The sequence below is a fragment of the Branchiostoma floridae genome, chromosome 12, assembly GCF_000003815.2.
Source record: "Branchiostoma floridae strain S238N-H82 chromosome 12, Bfl_VNyyK, whole genome shotgun sequence".
In the NCBI taxonomy this organism is placed as follows: Eukaryota; Metazoa; Chordata; class Leptocardii; order Amphioxiformes; family Branchiostomatidae; genus Branchiostoma; species Branchiostoma floridae.
The window spans coordinates 15617323-15638443 of record NC_049990.1 but is presented as its reverse complement, the minus strand read 5'-3'; the positions used below and the strand labels follow the sequence as shown (position 1 = coordinate 15638443).

General features: G+C 39.4%; 1 long non-coding RNA gene across 1 annotated transcript; it reads left to right on the top strand.

The window, feature by feature from the left end:
- Positions 1-14309: 14309 nt before the first annotated feature.
- Positions 14310-20320, top strand: LOC118427875. The gene is made up of 4 exons (XR_004832598.1): positions 14310-14379; positions 16468-16525; positions 17761-17827; positions 19114-20320. It is a non-coding gene; the product is annotated as an uncharacterized LOC118427875 (long non-coding RNA).
- The last annotated feature ends 801 nt before the right edge of the window (positions 20321-21121 follow it).

Here is a 21121-nt window from a genome sequence, read left to right as displayed (position 1 = left end):
GGAAGACGAAGTACACACATACATTTATGTGATGTACTGTCTCACTCATACATGAATACCAGACTATATGGATTGGTGAAATAATAGAAATCAGCCAGATAGGTTGAATAATTTGCTAGTGGCTTTTTAAAGTTTTGCCATTTGCTACTTCTGTCTGGTTACATATTTGGCCAATTAAGTCTGGTAGAAACCTAAGAAAAAAAGTGCATTAGATTACAAAAGTGACAACCCCGTTCCAGCTTTTATAGATCATTTTCAACATTTTTGTATCTTTTGTCTTGGACATGCTATATTTTGTGGCTGATAGCTCAGAATAAGGAAGATGTGGTGTGGGGTCATTGTTTAATCTTTATAACTGTAACATATTCAGCATACAGGTAGCTTAGACAAAGATGTACACAATGGTATTCTATTAAAAATTAGGACTTAATTTGCGTAACCATCGTGTTTTCCACAATATAGGACTTTAATACCAAATCTAATAATAATAATAAAAAGATTATACAGTTAGTCCGTAGCAAGTGTTAAAACCAACATAGGATTGAATGAAAAGTTCCCTGTCGAGATAGGAGTTAGGCAGGGTTGCGTTCTAAACCCTTCACTGTTTAATCTGTATGTAAGTGACTTGGTAGGTGAACTGAATGCGGGGGGGTTTGATGTGCCCCTGTTAAATAAATCCAGTGTATCAAGTCTATTTTATGCAGACGACCTCGTTCTACTATCAGCTAGTCAAAATGGCCTTCAACATGCAATAAATACTCTAGGCCGCTACTGTAACAAATGGAAATTATCAGTGAATCTAAATAAGACAAAAAAATAATTGTATTTAATAAAAAGGGACATATGTTTTCAAATCTCAAATTCCACTTACTCAACAAAGACATAGAAATAGTTTCCTCTTACAGCTATTTAGGAGTGGTGTTTACAGCTGGGTGCAATTTCACCACAGCAATGAAAGCGCTGCAAAAAAAGGCTTCCAGGGCTCTGTTCAGCATCAAAACAACCCTGGGAGACTGCAATCCTTCAGTATCAGTGTTTTGTAAACTATTTGATGCCTGCGTAGACCCAATATTCTTTTTTTTTTATTATTAACTTACGGTGCAGAGATATGGGGCAAGAGCGGATTGAATGACAAGTCTCCCATCGAACAACTTCACCTTAAGTTTTGTAAATCAATATTAGGCGTAAGAAAAAATGCGAGTAATCTTGCAACAAGGGCAGAACTAGGAAGGTATCCCCTGTGGATCGAAGTTTACACAAGATTGTATGCATATTACAAACGATTAGTTAATGAAATACCAACAAATATCCAACAATATTAAGCTTTCTTTGTTCAACAGGACTTGTACAAACGTAAAATCCCATACTGGCTATCCAATGTTAGTAAAATCCGGGAGGAGTCTGGTTTTGCCTACCTTTTGCTAAACAGTGATCACAACACTTCATTCGCTCAGTCTGAAGTAAAACAAAGACTGAAAGACACCTTTCTTCAAAACTTTTACTCAGATCTTAACTCTCCTGGCACGAAGGAAAATCAAGGAAATAAGCTAAGAACCTTCAGAAACGGTAAGCAATTGAAAGAGAAAAATACCTGGATATAACAAATTTTAGCTATCGCCGAGCCATGACTAAACTAAGGATCAGCGATCACCCATTGGAAAGTGAAGCCGGTAGATACAACCGAACTCCTCCTAATGATAGACTATGTGTATTTTGCGATAAGAACCACATGACTGTAGAAAACGAAATACACTTTGTTCTAGAGTGTTCACTGTACAATGATCTGCGCAATACATTTGTTAATGCTACACATGTAGATCAGAAATATGCACACATGACGAAGGAAGATATGTTCAAAGTATGTCATCATCTGACCACGATATGCTGGAAAATCTCTGTAGGTTCATCTACAAATGTTTTAGGAAGAGAGAAGATGCATGTAAACTATAGTATGTGAAATTGTATAACTTTGCGTTTACAGTACTCCCTATTGTACCAAACTGACTGCATTTAGCCCCAACGGGGCATGAATATGCAATAAACTTCATTGTCATTGCCATTGTTAAAATGTCACCCCAATATCCAAAAGTTAAAAAAAGGGACCTGTGTGTGAAAGTATCATTTGGTTTGAAGCTGTGATGGTGGTTGATGAGTGTCGGTGTTATATTTCTCGGTGTTTACGAAATAGTGCTATCTACCCATGGCAGGGTAACGATGGGTTGGAAAATAAAACTAAAGACATTCATCAATCCTTGACACCTGTGGTATATATCTTAAACTGATACTATTGATACCACCATGAATACGAGAACTCACGAGTATCGAGTTATTTGCAATAATACTGGAACCTTTCAGTGAACCAGAACGTAACAGAATTCTTTACCATACAAACAAGTAGCAGGATGCACACTCATTTGGCCTAAACATCTTTACCATTTACACTTACAAACTGTAAACAATATACCGATTTACATTATCTCTAGACGTTACAGATAAACAAAAGTGGTTATAGCTAGCGGTATTCTAATACACTCATCACAACGTACTCATTGTTATCTTATTTCGTTAAAAGAGTCGCCCCTTTCCACTTAAAATCTGCGACCGCTGAGCATTTCTTTTAATTTAGTTTTTCAACCGAAACTTTCCCTTGTGTGTCGTAATGGTCTTTGTACGGTCGTTCGATTCAGTGATCGCCGTCCGATGGAAAGGTGTCCTTTAACAATTTTCGTTGTTATATGACAAGAAAGACTTTTTGTGGTAGGTTTATTTTGATACATGTAGTAATAACAGTTTGATGGAAGGTCCAAGAGGAAGTTCATGTTTTTCTAGGCCAAGGTACAGTTAGTTCCTCACTGTGTCTGTAAATATGCGTTTCTACCAACGTTACCGACCGGTACCCGTTTATTATGTCATGAATGGCCATGAAATTCAAAGGCAGAAACGATGCGGAAAGGAGAGACGGAAACGTAATACACATGCCATGGTGGGCCCACCCCGTCATTCAATTCAGTATCCAAAAGTTTCATCTATTCGAAGTTCCCAAACCGTTTTTTCGTGGTATTTCACATTCAAACTGCAGAGCCGCCAAATAAGTTGTTATCTGCTGCAAAATATACTTAAGTGGACTATACATATGTCACAGTGGGAACGGCTGGGTCTCATAATGTGGATGTTTTATTTGTCCCGTAAACTAACGTAACACATTGTTTGGAACCAAACACAAGATATCAGACATAAAGGTAATTATATAAGGAAAGTAGAATTGGAAATGCATATGAGCTACTTTGTCTCTTTTTTAATAATAATTTGCTTTCCATCATTTTATTTAGTGTATATTTATGGCCCTTTTGTGAGGACTACTTCTTGTCTCATAATGGCGGAGTGATACATGTCTGTGGCGATGCGCACCGTCAGAATGACCTTTAAATTTACGCTTCAAGTAGGTTATCCGGCATTCCGGTTAACACCTTGCGCACGCTAAGTACATGTAGCTTTTGGAATTGGCCGATCTTTAACTACAATTTTTTAACTTTTAATGTGCGACTGTGGATAAGGTGGACGTCGTTGACTTGCTTGGGACAAGGAGGAGAAAGCATTGGGCCTCAAATTTTAAGGTAATCGTAGTTTTACACTTTATAGGGGCAGTTGCACGCAAGTGTATGGTATGCACATGGTGAAACGTTTCGCAGTGAACTTTTCGTCCGATAGCGTTTTATCAAAACTATCAGGTATAGATCAGAATGACTCCGTATGTTTAAGACACTGGATGAACAGTGATTTGCGTGGTTTTATACTCATGTGTCTATTTCAACATCAATATCATCCATATTTGAGGTTCCACGTACTCTCCAAGCAGAGGTCGAATCGCGCAGATATAGTAGTAGTCGAAAAAATCACACCGGCGCTCTTCCGGAAGAGTTCCACGTACAAAACAACATGTATGCAGCTGTTGTTAGGGGCTCATAACCTGTTGGCTGCAGCCAAATTTAATTCTGTTTCAGAAGTGTTTACGAAAGTGTGGAGTTAGTTGCGGCAAAACGTAACTCTCTAATCTTTCTCGTTCACTTCTGACGATCCCCCTTTGCCCTTAATGCTCTTTTGCTCTGTATGGATGTGCCTTATTCTGTTGTTTCCTAAAAGTTCAGACAGGACACAGCATTTGCATAATCCAAACGGCATATACATCTACCAGTCCTAACCACCTGTTAGATAAACGGTCATCTTCTTCTTCACTGTCTCCCCTCGTTTCACACCTGTCGCTGTCACAATCGTCCGTTGTGTTGCCCTATATCATGCCCATCAACACCAAACCCCACCTCAAAAGCCATAGTAGAATACAACTTGTTTATTTCCTTCTGTGAAGGGTGCCAAATACAAATTGCAGTGTGATCAAAAAACACATTCTGTGAATGTTATGAGCCAATAGATCATTCTGACCGGGTACCTAGATAGAACAAAAGTGCAAAAATACGGTAATATTTACTATAGGACATACAGGTATAACTGGCGTTTTGTCACACATGGGATTGCCACAGCATTCTTTTTCCTTCTTGCTGAATCCCTACACTCCTCCAGTCTAATAGAGATGGAGGGAATCAAACATTTGGCAAGTGCAGGTACTAAGTAGACCTACAAGTGTCCAGCTTGCCGTTCCTAATCACAGCCAGGGAGACATCTTTTCTATCCAATGGCGGACGACTCACCATTTCTAACTCGGCGCAGTCGCCCACGGGCGCAAGCCCCTGGTCAACTAGGCCCAAAACTCCTGTCTTGGTCAAATTATTTCGCTACATACTTCACAAGGATAACTCGCGATCTCCATATGGCTGACCCTCTCTGATGCACTGCTGAATGGCAACTGACCTTAGTCTATTTTTTGCCTTACCATGTTGAAGCCAATGGACAGACGTGTCCGGCTAGGTTAATGAGTTGATAGCGGTGCGGTTTGAGGCCTCAAAAATTACAAAGTTGTCATCAAAAGTTCAAAGTTGTCAAAGTTGACAAAGAAACGCAGCCTCAATTGAGAATCATGATGATCGTGTCGTCGGTTTGATCCTCTAAAAGTGCTAAAACCACAGGTCCTTATTTTGTCCGCCAGGGCCGCGTTCTCGAGACGAGGGGCACTCTTTGACGAGTTTGCTGACAAATTTACAGTGTAAATACAATGTACTGAGTTTGTCAGGAGAAAATAGGTGCCATTGTGCCTAGACCAACGTTCTGGTCTGACTTGGCCAAGGAGTTAGGCCCACATGACTAAGGTGTTATGCCGAGTTGGTCAGTTTTGCCATGGACTGAGTTGGTAGTGGTCCGAGTCGTCCTGATCCCGTCACAGGTAGGGACGGCTTGTCCACCCTCAGTTCAGCACAAATGGTTTACATTTTGCATCGCCCAGTACTATTCTGAAACGTTTTTTTTTTTTTACAAATTATATGACCATTTTCTAACTTTTTATTTACAAATTATATGACCATAATTTCTAACCTGATCCCAGCGTGGGGAATCCCTTGGACTTAGTGGACTGATTTCGACAGAAAGAAATCGAGGTGTGAAATGAAATAATTCAATTGTTCGGAGTGAAAGTCTAAAAAAGAAGTACTGCCGTCCAACCTCTGTATCGAACTCGTTTTCGCAATAAGTCAGACATGTAGCACACCATCGTCCTTGCAAAAACACCACGACAGAGTACTAAATAGTACAGAATTATGTTCTTCTCTCTGAAACTACTTGTAAGAGTAATCAACAGAGGTAGACATCCTGGGTACAGGTGAGTAGAAACACGGAGTTGTTGTCGTCGCCATATTTACGAAGTCAGAACGCAAACGACAACCTTGCTAACCGGAGAATTTAACTTCAGTGAGTTCTCGGCCTCATAAAGAAATTTTACTATAGATGACTACTTAACTTAAGATGACTATTAAGTATGAAACTTTCATGAATATGCACCAAAACTCAAATCATGATTGTACGTTTGATCCATGTGGCCTTGCAGACTGGCGCCCGTTAGAAATCAATAGCTTAGTGGCGAGAAAAAACCGTAGGTGAGGAAGGCACTAGAACCTACTTTCCAACCAGAGGTTGGTGGGGAAAATCCTTATATGCTATATTTGTCGATCAGCCTCCCCAGAAAGGTCACGATTTTCCCCATCAACCTCAGCTTGTAGAGTAACTAGACCCAGGCACGACCTGAGAGTTGAGTCGATTTTGGCGCTCCTCGTGCCCAAAAATCCTCAAAGACATTTATATAATGTTTCATGGGGAATGTCTTCGCATCTTAACAAGAAAGAGGTGGGCAGGTCAAAGGATCCGGACCTGAGTGTATTGCCATGGAAAAACAAATATGTATAAAGTGAAGTGAAGTCAGGACTGTCTCCAAAACCCTTCCCTCCGTCCTAGGACAGAAATCTGCTTGTTCTTATTGGGACGGAAAAATATTACCCCACCTGACCCTAAAATGTGAACTTCATGACATGGAAAATCTCTTTTAACATTTAACAAGCCTTAAAATTAACAACATGGGTTCCCTAACAATTAGTGGGATGGGAAAAAATTAAAGCTAGAGACTTTAAAGAGAACCATTAAGTTGATCTACACAGCTCGGATTCGTAGCTAAATTGTTCATGGTCTGTCTCCCTCTCTCTCTCATTCACTAAAGATTACTGCTTTTCAAACGGACGTCGCCTCTAAAGTAATGATCACATCACTATGTTGCACATTCATAAAAAGCTTCGTACTTAGTAATTTTCCTCAAAATCTGAGTTGTGTCTCATGTTAACGTTTATGGATGAGGTCGAAAACCAAGTCTACATCCCTTGTATTTATGTAATAATGTAATCACGGTGCTCCATGTTATGTATGTAAAGACTGTGTACATATAGAAGTTTCGAACATATCTAACATAAGGTTTGCTAAGTATTGGCTTTTAATTTCTAGATTATCTTTTCTCTTTTGCAACCCACATGAAGATTTTGTGAAGTTCAGTTGAACGTATGTTAGCTTTTTGTTTGAGCTCTCATCGTACGTACGAAATCTGGGGAACCCACCGCACCCTGAACCGCCGAGTAGATATGATAGATATATAAAGATTTTGTCTTCATTCTCTTTTTCGAGTCTCTACCGTGCACAATTTATATTTTCGTCGCATGGATCTTTTAATATAAGAAAACATGTCTGTGCCTGACCCGAACTGCCCTAGCTATTGTTATGCTTTGCAGTTACAGCGTTGTCAATAATGATACAAATGAACAACAAAAAATCTAGTACAAAAGCGGGCGTCTAGCATTACGTTTCTTGTACTTCAGTTCTCTCCCGTTATAAAAGAATCTATGATTTTATTATATTTGGTGAGCATTCGTTCTTGTATCTAATTGACATAGTGCTATCAATAGTCCAAATATATCTACTTCTATTCTTGACATCTTTGTTCAAGGCTACATCCTTTTTTAACGGGTTCGTTCAAAACAAGGCCATTTCAGTCACTTCAAAAGTTGTCATCGAGAAAGTTCCATGGACATCCTAGGCCTGTAGATTCTAAGTAACAGGGCTCTCCTTAAAAAAACAGACGACTGGAATTCAAAGTGGACCTTCAAGAGTCCTTTCATACATTAGTGGTGAAGTGTTGTGCGCTAAAATTTCAAGGATACAAAATGGCCGACTTCTTTGCGTCTGGGCTTTTTCATCGGTGTCCATTTTCTGTGGCGCAGCGGCATTCTAACTGGCACTGCTTTTGGTACATCTTGCATTGTCTGTACCGACGAAATGTGGTTCCTTTGTGATTGATTTATTACGCACTTGCTTGCCATAACCATAGATGTAAAATAAGAAAATTTCGACCAAATAACAAACTGCTAATGCGGCAACAGAATGGCCGCTCACTATTGCCCGCAAAGCTTTTTTCCCATTTCAAAGTATTTTATGTACATCATCTATGGCACCGTTGGAATACTATGAAGACATGTGCTTTAGTGCATATGTGCAAAATAGAATCTTTTCTGATACCACCTACTCGAGATCAACGAAATCACTACCTGTGTCGACGTCGGGCTTGCATGCTGTTGTCATTTTGTTTTACTGCAGTGCTAGTGTGGGGTTAGGGGTATTACCATGATATGCAAAGAAACTAAACGAACATTTTCTCAGATGGACGCTAACCCTACCTCAACTCTAACCCTTTACTTTACTTCACTTTACTTTATTCAGTGTGCAACATATTCAACTAACCCTTTAGAAGTCACAGAGATCCGAAAACAGGTACCCATAAGTGAGCAACGTTTTTTCGTTCGTAAATGGAGAGGGCCCTTAAGTGCTTTCTGTGCCCTTCGCTGTACTGTTGACAACGTTTTAATACAGATCCATTGTGAGGGTTCAACATAATTTTGAAGCCGTGCCCGGTAGAAGTGTGGATGGAGCTAGGGAATCTATATACTGTAATTAAGCGACTCTGCCGAAAAATATAAGGTTCAATTAGAATCTGTACAGCGTGGCGAATTATTTTGATCGTGCATGTAAACGTGCTAACGAAATAGCCTCCATGGCAGTCTAGCTACTACTTTTATCCCTCTCGATACATCAAAAATCTATTTGCCGTTTCTGCATGTGATTTAAGGTTATCAAATATTGACGACAAAAAGCTTTTATAGACGAAGTAAAAACTGTCGTGGGAAACAAAAGAACCAGACCCTTTTAGGGTCGATCAAATATTTCCTAAGATGACATCTGTTCGAGTAAACAAGACCGGGTAATAAAATATTTGCATCAAGTACCCACCAAAGTAAACTAGCCTGACAAGCTAAACTTGCTTAAATTGCTTTGTGATATCGAATTCTTAATAAAAAGGACATGAGTTTCCACATCGACAAGTTCTTGTCTTTTAACCATTCACGTCGACATGTAGATTTGTACGTATGAAAGAACAGCTTATTACAACATTTACGGCGACTTGTTGCCCTCTGTATTTGCAATATCCCTAGAGAAGCCTTACATTTTGTGTCCATAAATTCTCAACGCATTGAAGTACATATACGGAATTCGAAGGAACAGATCCGATGGTGACTAAGTAATATATTTCTGACCTTTGAATGCAGGGGGAAAATGTAGGGAGCTCATCACTCTTGGTACTACTCTTTATCTTAAAAGCCATCAAATCCAACTCCGTCAACATGTACAAAGAGAGGGAGGCCCACGTTGGGTGTTTTTTCGTTTACCCTATATCAAGACAACTTTACTACTACAGTCTTTATTTCTGAACTGGGCATCGTAGTAAATTTTTAGTAGTCAACTTTTTAAATCTTATGTGCGTTTTGACCAAGAAAAAGCGTACTGACTTATAAGTCACTTATTTGCGACTTGGATGTGAAGATGTGCCTTACTATAATGCATATTGCAGTGACATGCACCAATGTCTAAGTCGTTATTTAAGTTACAGCTCAGTTAGTTGGACATTTTTGCTCTTTATAATACCTTGTAGACAGTTTGGGAAGATACTTCGGCCACAAAATCAGCCACAGTCGCGGCGGTTCCGATGCGTTTAGGGTTTTACATGTTTACCGCTTTGTTGTCGCACGGGCAGCAAATTTATAAGAATTTTCCTTGGAACGTGTTGCAAAAACGATAGTTTAAAAACAACGATGAACGTCTATGCTTTTAGTTGATACAGGCCATTGGCTACTCTTGAAGTTGTCAAAGGTAAATTGTATGTGCATCTATGAATGTGCTGGCCGTTTAGATGGCGCCTTATACATTGATTTTTTTTGTACAATGCCAATATCCATGACTTAATCTACCTTCAGAACCTTATCAACAGGGTGTATGCTGCTATTCTTGAAAAAACTACTGAAGACATTTGTACGATTTTACTTTTTATTCATAAACTTTGCATCAAATCGTCATCTGCTATGGCTCTTTTATTTTTATTTTTGCTGCAGTAAGAACTTCCAAAACGCACTGAAGATCCAACTGAACGATGCTCATGGGTTGTGCCTGCACGCTTTGAATAAAAAGTTGTACGCTTGACTTATAGTTCACTGTAGTTTGCTGTGCACATAGTCATGGGTCAAAAATCCAAATGAGTTATGATTGAAGAACAAATAAACTGCCCAGCCCAGCTTGCCAATGTGTCGAAATTTTCAGGCACTTGGAACCTGGCGCTCCAACCCCCGGTGAAGGACTACAACATTAGATCCGGACCTGTACTTATCATCATCAAACTTGTCTTGGCTTTGTATTTATTTTTGTTCCTTTTGGACTATCTAAAATTTATCTACACGTCATTTGTATGTCAATTCATAAGTTTTGGTTAAACACTTAGCTATAGTAGAGGGTCTGCATGCCTTTTTCCGTTAAGCGTTACGAGCCATTTTAATTCACCGTTAATCGTTGCCGACCCGCTCTAATTCAACGTTAAACGTTATCGGTATATTCTTCGTGAAGCGTTATTGGTCGTTTTAATTCAATGTTAATCGTTATTTGTTATCTCGAATTCACCGTTAAGCGTTACCAAGAAATTCTTCGTAACCCGTTATACACACAGATAGAACCCCTGAGAATGCAGGAAATGGCGTTTCAAAGGGTCCATATTTCACAATTTCTCCGAGCCTCCCTGCTTTCGGCTCTGGACAGGGTAAAATATGTTGCGGAAGCGTTGCCCTCAAAAACTTAAGCACTGATTTCAGTGTCAAGCTTAGTTTTGGGCAAAAAGTACTCCTAGAATGCAGAAAATGAGGTTTCTCCGGACCTCCCTTGCGACGGCTTGCGCCCTTGGCGCTCACGATGACATGGCGAAAATATGTTAGGGGCGTGGGTTTTCGAACAAAAAAACCTTTTCTCTCTAATAAAATGTTATATCAAATTTAGCTTCACCTTACAGCAAAATCTGCCCTTCAAAAGGCAGTAAATGGCGTTTCAGACGGTCCAGATTTTAACATTTCCCCGGACTTATATTGCAACGTCTCGTGCCTTCCGAGCTCGAATTGAAATGGTAAAATATGTCGGGGGCTCTGGGGGTGGAGGCCAAAGCTATAACCATGTGTAATTTGATGAAAATGTCAAAATCAACCTAGCTTAGTCGATCGGCAAAATTTGCCAAAAAATGCAGGAAATAGCATTTAAGAGGGTCTTGATTTTAAAAATTTCCCGGGGGAGCATACCCCCAGGGATGCGTCGCGCCATATGCTGAAACAATAGTTCAATCCCTCCATAAGAAATTTCTTATGGAGGGATTCTAGATCTGCCTCCGTCAATTTACAGATGTCATGGACATTGTCCCTGTCATTCCTCTCGGTTCTAGTCTGGGCACATTTTGCTTCTCACAATGTCATTAGTCGGATATTTTCACCCATTGATATAACTACTCTAGCGCTGTATGAATAAGAATGCACGTCAATGTTACTTAAGACTTGTTATGCGTTGTAACTCCTTCTGAATTTACCGTTAAGCGTTACCGGGTCTCCTGAATTTACCGTTAAGCGTTACCGGGCCTCCTGAATTCACCGTTAAGCGTTACCAAGACCCCCCCATGCAGACCCTCATAGTATACTCTTTGACAGATCTTCTCAGTGTCACTTACAAATGATAGTGGGCACTACCTGAAAAGTCTGACCGTTGCCAAAATCACATCCAGTTGCTTGAGTAACTGTTTTTTGGCGTTTCTTTTTACCCTGGCATAGAATCCAGATGATGGCTTTACAGAGTACAAGTAAATGATTAGTGTATGCTTAATTTTTGTAATAATCATTATGGTGCTTTATCTTATCTTTGTTTTATTTTGCTTTGCTTTATCTTTATCTTTTTTTATTCGGACATGTTGCAAGTCGCAGAACAATATCTGAATTGCGCCGTTTTTACAATGATCTTTGATCAAAAGTTGAAGTTACATATTGTTGGTGATATGACCTCAAAATCAATAGTGAGACGCACTTGAATTGAGATCGACAAACTGTCAGATTTTTCAATGTTACACTGTGTATGTTCAACAGTGCCACCTAGAGTTTACAGTTTACAGCTGCAGCCTTGATGTGAATACACTACAATTTAGACACAATGTGGTATGAATGAACAGCAGGCTCGTTGCTAACAATTTGTACATTCAAAGCGCTGTGCATGTCATGTTAAACAATTGTACTGATCATAGACTATTGTTCACCTGTAGGAAGAGCTAAGTCCAGAGGATGCATCCCCTGTATATCAAGATTGGCCACATCATGTGCAATGGAGCCATCAAGAACAGAAAAGTGGAGTTTTTCATTACTGATGGAGGATGAATGGAATCTTAAAGTGAAACATGAAAAGTCATCAGCTGCATACAGTTCTCTAGTTGCCTGTGAAGTATTCTGCTGTTGGATCAGCAATGTATTCAGTCCCAAGGAAGAAAAGTCAGAAACAACTAATTTTGGGAAGAGATCACACAGTTTGCAAATCCTTGGAACTATGGAATACAAGCATGATGGGGAACTTCTGTGCAGTGTCTCCACTTCTCTGGAAGCTACACTGGAAGAAGGTAAGGAAAATCTTTTTTTTGCATGATTGCAACATCAGTTCCTACTAATGGGACTATTAGGCTATGCCAATTTACTTTCTTTGCCCTTGGATATTCTAAGGTGAAAATATTGGAAGTGCTCATCAAAGACATCATCAAAGCAGAGGGCAGGGGGAAATACCTCAATTATGACCAAAAATATTACTCTGTCAATTCGGATATGGTTTTTCGTTGAATAATCTTTTATGCAAGGATGAATATTTTTAGATATATTCAAACTTTGCGTGATGTTTCCACTGCAAGGCTTAGCATAATATTCAAAATGGTGGTACTATTGAGGTTTTAATCATTAATAGCTTGAAAACACCTAGTACCAAAATGTAAATCAAATTTCTTTTGGTGTCATCACTGGTGAAAAAGTTGTTAATATGTTTAAAAAACAAACTTTGTATGCTCTGCCACCAATGATTGCTAAGTCTTATGATTGTGGTAGGAGACGTCGTCTGCACAAATATTGATGGAAACAGGTTGTTAACGTCTGGCGCTTGCATATCTACGTCCATCGTAAAAAGACTAAATGTAATTCCTGAGAAAATGTCTAAAAGTAGTCCACCAATTTGCCTTCATTGGTATCAGAAAGCTTACAGCCTGGACATTTAAACGCTTAAAGGGCATCAAGTTTTGCAAAAGTTCACGACACATGCGCACGAAGGCACGAGAGGTCAGCATGTCGTCATTGAGTTTTGTGTACTAAGCGTGTTCCTATTGGTTGCCGGGTACTTCCGGGTTTAGACAGGCCAATAATAAACCCTGATTTCAGTCCGCTCGCACCACAATTAGCCAATTTGACAGACCGGCTACCAAGAATACATCTTGTAAGTCTTACTGACTGTCTGCCTCCGTTTAAAAGTTTGAATATTTGCTCACCATAGACAAAGAGAGCAAAGATGCTGTTGTCGATTTAGTTTTGATTGCGTAGACTAAGCGTGGACACATGTAAATAGGTTTGATTGAGCTGAAAAGAGATCTCGAGGGGCGGCGGCGCACTGGAATTTTGTTTTACAGTGACGCAGCCAGAGGAGGAGTCTTTTCACTCAAAATTTAGATTTACTGAAAATTCTTACTGAAATGCAACCTGCCATACTTGTTAAGGGCATGAATGTTAAGGCAGCACAAACCGGGTGACTTATACCTTTGTCTACATTCAGATGGCTCAGGGCTACTTTAGCTTATACTTACTGAAATGTATTTTAAATTTCTGTCATAACAGCCAGGCCGAGATCATGGCCCACATACTTCAACACGCAAGAGAACAGAAGAAGGTTCTGATGAGCACTCTGCAAAAAATTTCGCACCAAGCACGAGACCTGCACACAATAACAGGGTATGCACTGCAGGAGGGAGAGCTGTCCTATACAAACCTTGGCCGCCTGATGGCAGAACTGCACCGTTCGGGATCCATGCAACTTCCTGACGACTTTGAAGCTTGGGAGAAGTTGTACCCTGGATACCATTCTAATCCCAATCGCGTGTCTTACAGCCATGAGCAGCACCCATCCATTGCTTCTTCAGCGTCAAGAGAGTACCGCATTGCGACAAGTACTGATCATGTCACAAGAATAAGATGTCTCGTCATCCAGCTATCCGACATTGCCAGGGATGCTGAAGCAATGGTGCGACAGGTGGATAAGTTCACGCAAGAACCAACCCTGGTCAACTTCAACAGAGTGGCCACTGGTCAGTGGTCACTGGTCGAAGCCATTGTGAGAGTCTTCTTGGATTGGGAAGCCTGTCTGGAACTGCAGAGCGACCAACCATCTGCAGCATGTAATGCAGGAGCAGCCCCTCCCCAGAACAACCAAGCCAGCAACATTGCAGTGAATGCAGGGCCAAATGAGAATGAGAATGATGTAAGTACTACACTCAATGTAGTAAATGTTGATGTAGTAAATGATTTGATAGGCATAGTAACCCCATTACGTGAATGTTAAAGCAGTATCCTGGACCAAGTACTGCAGGCTCAAAACTAAAACTGCAACTTAGCTGACTGAAATGTAATATGCTCTTATCACAGAGTATATTTGGAAACTTTTGCTCTCTATCAAAGAAACAAAATTAATGCATTTCAAAAGGACAAGTAATCTTCAAGTCTCTTATGGACAATTGTTCTTAGTTTAAGGTTGTATGATAACAGTTAGGTGTTATGACATTATAGACAGACATAATAGCAGCACGGTGGTATACCAGCCCTGTTTATTACTCTAGCTTGGGCACCATCCTCCATTATAGTAACTGCTAGCTGAGTCTTTTTGCTTGCCAACATGTGGTTACCTAGCAAAAAGATTGAGCCAGCAGTTACTATGGAGGATGGTGCCCAAGCTAAGCTAACTCTACCAAACTGGCTTGCTTTCCTTACCAAGCAGCCTGACACCAGTTCTAGCAAAACAAGTTTGGCATTTGAATATTTAACTTCTTCTTCTTCTTTCGTGTCATTACTACACTCTCCTTCTCCAGTACTCCACACACTCCCTTCCTCTGGGGGTCAAAGCTTCCAAATCTTCTTTGGTGCATATTGAACTAGAATATAGGTATAAGAACAAACCACACCAGGCTATGCCCTGAAGAAAATTTACTCTGACATCGAGATCAATGTATTTATTATGTCTTTATTCGGCAGTGAATGATTTAATAGTATGAATGATTGACCTATTAGGAAGAAAATAAAAAATTGAGATGTTCAATTTGCAAGCTCAATTTCTAATCTGGCATTGCAATGCTGATTCCTTGGTGCACTGAACTTAGTAACGTGTAAGTTGCGCCAAAAAAAATATGGAATTTAAACCTTTGCTTTAAGATCTCATTATCAATTTTGGCAGATCATATCAGACTCTGAATAATAATTTCTGTGCATTTTATTGCTTGTGACTCACTAACCGAGTAACATCTGATTCATTCCAATTTTTTTTCCTTTATTTCCTAATCGCTGCTTGACAATGTTGTATTTTGCTGTCAAAAGGTCACTGATGATGTCTATTGTTTTACAAGGGGTAAGGCACACATTGTATTGGCATGTAAAGAATATTTTTCTTTACTGTTTTTTCTTAAAGTGTTCCAGACACCAATGAAATCAAATGATAACATTTGTCTGATTACATTCAATAATGATAGATCTACTCACAGATCAATTGTTCAATAATATCAGAAGGGTGTATATCTGGCGCAAATGTCTGTGTTCATTGTATGATACTATTATTATTGAAATTAATAGAAGATTGTTATATTCTGGTGTCATAAAGACTTTGAATTATTACACATTCAAACCTCTCTTTTACCATGGAAACCACCCACCTGAGATGCCAAATCTAATGTGGTGTTTAAATCAAAACTATGCACAGATCATTTTGTGATTGGACATGAACTTCTTTTGAGATCCTAAGTTGGGTCATGATGATTCAATCATATGGATGACAGCCTCAGGGATGATGTGAGCATGCAAATAAAAAAATTATTAAAAAAAGTTGCTTCTGCAATATAAGAAATGACTGACACACAGTAGGGTATACCGAACAATCATAAATTATTCATTGACTTTGGTATGGACTTTCCATTCAGCATTTCTTTTGTCAATATTTTTTTGGTCATTTTCAGCACATTTTGCAGCATCTAGTTTATATGATTTACTGTATGGTCAAAAACTTTTTTAGAAACGAATGAGTGCATGGACGTCATCCATATGATCGAATCAACATAGCTTTTAATTTTTATCGAAACGTAGTACGCTGGCTGTCGTTGTAGATGATTGTTGTATAAAAGGAACCTTGTTATCCATTAGGTCTTTCCAACCTAACAACATTATTAATTGAGGTCACACTAGTAGACTGTAAACTATCAGTGATGTTTCAATTTGCAAGGGACCACATTTGCCACCCAGAAAAGATGCACTTTATAGCATGTTTTGACATGAACTTATCATAATATTGAGAAAATTATCTTTTCAGACGCCGGCGTACCTGCAAGGCTACATCTATGATGATGACATGGAGGACCTGTATGAAGGTCTGTTCTGTCTAACTCTTTTCATGATATAAGGAAAGTAATCGAAACTATAGTCAGACTCTCCCTTCATAGTGCAAAAATGTACATATAGAATACAACACGGTGTATTCCGTATCGCCCAAGGTATCAGCCCGACCACGGGTCGGATCGCCCGACGGCCGAGGGCCGGAGGGTGATCCGACCCGCGGGAGGGCTGAGACCGAGGGTGATGCGGAATATACCGTGTTGTATTTTATTTTATGTCATACCCACCTAAGAAAACCCATGTTTTGATGCGAAATGCGCCAGAAGTTGAACAAATTTGGTGCCCTCGAAAAAAACAGCGTTGCAACAGAAATGTTCCAACGTCCGAATCAGGTATTCGAACTTTCGATGGCGCCGTACTCGGCCCACTCGAAACAGTTCGATTTATTCGAATGGAGCCCGTGTGATAACCCCGGGCCGTACGGAAAGTTATCAGCCGGTCCGAAACACCCGTATCGAACGTTTTCGCGTCACAGGTATGACATAAAACAGGTTACACATTTGTGTAATTGTTTCCTCAGCTGGATAATGGTATTAGTGATGGAATTGCAAATTCAGCCAGGAGTCATCCAAACCACCCGGTGACATAACAGTCTGAGATTAAAAAATGTCACTTGAATGTTTTGTGTCTTCAGAAAGCTGCAAGTTCAGTTGAGAAAAGCATTAGGGGTTTATCCTAGCCCGGGCAATTTATCTGCCAGAGACTTGGGATCTCAACCGGATTTCTATCCTTGATTGTGAAAATGTACAAATGGGTAAATCGTAATGTCTCATATCTAAAGCATATTGAAGATGAATTTCCATTTATAATGAAATGTTCTAGATACGCTAGTTTACGTAATGAATTATTTATATTTCTCGAATCGAGTACAACAGATTTCAAGAAACTTGATGCCACAAACAGATTTATATATATCTTTAAATGTCAGAACTCCCATAATGCAAAAATAGGCAAATATATCAAGGACTGCTTTGCTATAAGAAAAAATACCGTTACTAATGATTAGCCTACTCCATTGTAATACCAAAGAATTATGTTAGCCCTTATTGTTATGTTAACTATGTTGCTAAGCTTTATCCTATACCATTGTTTTGTACTTAGTGTTATAGTTGTTGCCATACATTGTATCATATACAATTGTCGTGCAATAAAGTTCTTCTTCTTCTATCTAACCAGTTTCAAAAGTATATTGATCTATCAACAAATGCAGCTTCCAGGAAGAGAGAAGGAGACGAAAGCACCAGCAGTCCGCCAAAGAGGATGAAGATGGATTAAAGGTTAGACAAATTTTTGTCTTCAGAAAAAATTAAGAGATATTCTTTATTCATTTCCAACTGTATTTCAGCAAAGAGACTGAGTCTCAGTATTAATGGCCCTATTCTGTGGTGCCCTGGATATCTATTTGAGTTGTATCTAAAGCACTGGTTACACATGGCGGCTTCCCACTACTAATCATTTATGGTAGGTTGGATACCGTCGGAAGCACTCTGACTAATTTTTAGTTCAGGTGTCGAATTTGACTCCTTGACCACTACTGACTATTACTCCCAACCACCTGTCAACCACCAGCCAACCCATTCCAGACCTCTCGTCCAAAGCCAAATGTTTTGAACATTTCAAAACATTAATTCCAATTCGGACTAACCAGAACACAGCCAACCACGCTGAACACCAGAACACCTGGTAGCCAACTACCGTCCCAAAGTACAGTCAAACCTGTCTATAGCGGCCAGTAAAGGGACTGGAGAAATGTGGCCACTATAGACAGGTGGCCAATATAGAGAAGATGTTAATCACCTCGACCAATATCAAAGTTACACATGATTTCAGTATCCACTAATCTTTCTCACCAAGTAACATTGTCTTGATCGTTTTAGAATTCAACTTACCCTGCCAAAGTCAAATCTACCGAAAATGATTCATATTGCCATGCGGAATGTTGGTAAATTCGCCGACAAAGACTTGCACTTTAATGTCCAAGGCACGCGTACCTTCCTCTACCACCCAAAATGACCCTGTCAGGGACTCCAAATCCTCGCAAACTACAATTTTAGACTGGGCGCAGGGTGACATACGGCCACTGTATGACCACAATAGGCAGTGTTTCTGTATCTACGTGACCAGATATCGTGTGGCCATCTTGGACAGGTGGACGCTATAGACTATTTCTTAATGCTTAGGTCAATGGAAAAAGGTCTAAGGGACCGACAAAAAGTGACCGCAATGGCCAGGTGGTCACTATGCAAAGGTGGCCGCTAATACAAGTTTGACTGTACTCCCAACCATGTGGGGGAGGGTCGGCAGGCCATTTTTTGGCTTTGTAGAATCAGTGCTTCAGTTTGTGACAGGAATAATCATGGTAACTTGAAAAACATCAGTCAAGAGTAAGACGGCCCAACAGTAAGGCATTTAACATACTGAAGTGCATTCTATATCAACAGTGGACTGCCAGCTGTGTAACCTTAGACTCACTTATCTCTCCATGATGAGAGCCCCCTGATAAATTTCAATAAACCTAAATCTAAAGACTAATGCTGTGAACTGTTGTTCTTTTCTTTTACAGGGCATGCATGACAGATACACGTAAGACTTGGAAAGTGCAACGGGGAAATAAGCCATGCAATATCAAGGCTTGTTCAGGAATTCACGCTGTGCCATAAGTTAAGGGAAAAAGAATTGTTACAGTAGCAAAATATTGTTTGAGAAGGTTAGGCCATGTTGACATAATTTTATGGATGACATCTTCCGTAGACCACAAAACTATTGCACAAGGCCAAAAAAAATCCTGTAGAAAATAATGCTGCTAAGTGACAGGACTAAACATCCCGGTCAAGGCTTGTCTTATGCTCGCCTCTAGTAAGAATGCAAGAGACATTTGTCGCCATTTTATTGTTTCTTGGAGAACAATTATGGGAGCTGTGGCCCTATGATCCGACCATGTGCCCTTACCCTGGAGAGCAGATCCTCTGTGGCAAGCATAAAATGCTGATTGACTGATGGATGCTATTGGTTCACATGTGGCCAGTGTTCTTAGAACAGGCGAAAATCAATCTGTGTGTGGATGTCAAGTCATAAAATTAAGTCAGTGTGGCTAATATGTAAGCAAAATATACATTGTAAGTTATTGCATTTATTGCTAAAAGCATGTTGCAGTGTTGGAGGGCAGGGTTTGAGGCCTAAGAAAAGACAAAAAGTACAACAGTATTGAAAAGTATCAGTTCTTCTCTAGTATACTACATTAGTACGACTGTGTTAGATAATGAGCCAAGTTGAAAAAAGCTTAGGCTGTAGCTGAAAACGTGTGCTAGTTTCTAACCAAGTACAGTTCTACTAACTTTTGTTTCAGTGGGGCAAATTTGTCAAGTCAGAAAAGACAAAAAGTACATATTGGAAAAGTAGAAGTTCTTCTCTAGTATACTACATTAGTACGACTGTGTTAGATAATGAGCCAAGTTGAAAAAAGCTCAGGCTGTAGCTGAAAACGTGTCAAGTTTCTAATCAATTTCAGTTCTACTAACTTTACATTTCAGTCGGGCAAATTTGTCTGGAACTTGCCCAAAATCAAGGGTTTGTACTTTAATCAAGAAAATATGGAACATGTGAATATAGAGATTTGATTCAATGCAGTGCACCATTTCATACTGTGCATTTAGAAGTATCAGACATGTGAAGTTCCTTATTGGAACAAGGCAATGACATGAAGAAGGACCTTGTTTTATTTCCTGATGTGTATAAGAAAGCAATGGGATAAATAGCAAATAGTATCATTTATTAATAAAATATCACCCATTCTTGTATTTCATGGATTGGTATTACACTAACTAAAGGTATTTGATCATTTACTTTCATCTTCTACTCTACAATGTATATTCATAGAAACATGTTGTCGTGTTGGTGTAATTGCTTAGGGTGACTGTTTGGCTCAGAACTCAGATGTCCGTGGTTCAAATCCTGACATGCCACTGATCTTTACACCATTTTCCTCTTTACACCCAGGTGTCAAAATGGGTACCTGTCTTTGGCCTTAAAAAGGCTATGGGGCTACCTTCAGCTCTACCTTTCATGGATTTGTTGCATATTGCTGACATTTATTTTCATTTTTGATACCACATGATAGTATTATATTGCAGTTTGAAAACAGCTTTGGTAATGCATTGCAGGTGAGGGAGTACATTGTATTTCCAACAGTATTCTGAAGAGTAATAAAATCAAGAGTGCTCGGAATATGGACTGCTGTATGTTTCTGGTTGTTTGACTTATTTCCCTACAAAATCACCTCCACCTTCTCATATTATTATACTGCAATGTTTACACATAAAGAAAGATTATATTAAACAACTTAACAACCATTTCATGTGGTAAGCTGAAATAGAAGCAAACCAAATGAGACATACCTGCCATCTTTACCTTACAAACTTACCTGGCCTCGTCCTTTTCTGGCTGATTGTACACCAGCGGGCTACATACATGTATGTCTCAGGTCTCTTTTAGATTCTTTGCCTTTTTCATTTATGCATGTAAATCAATAAATCTATCAATAGGCAACTTTGCATGAATTTCATATATTCCTT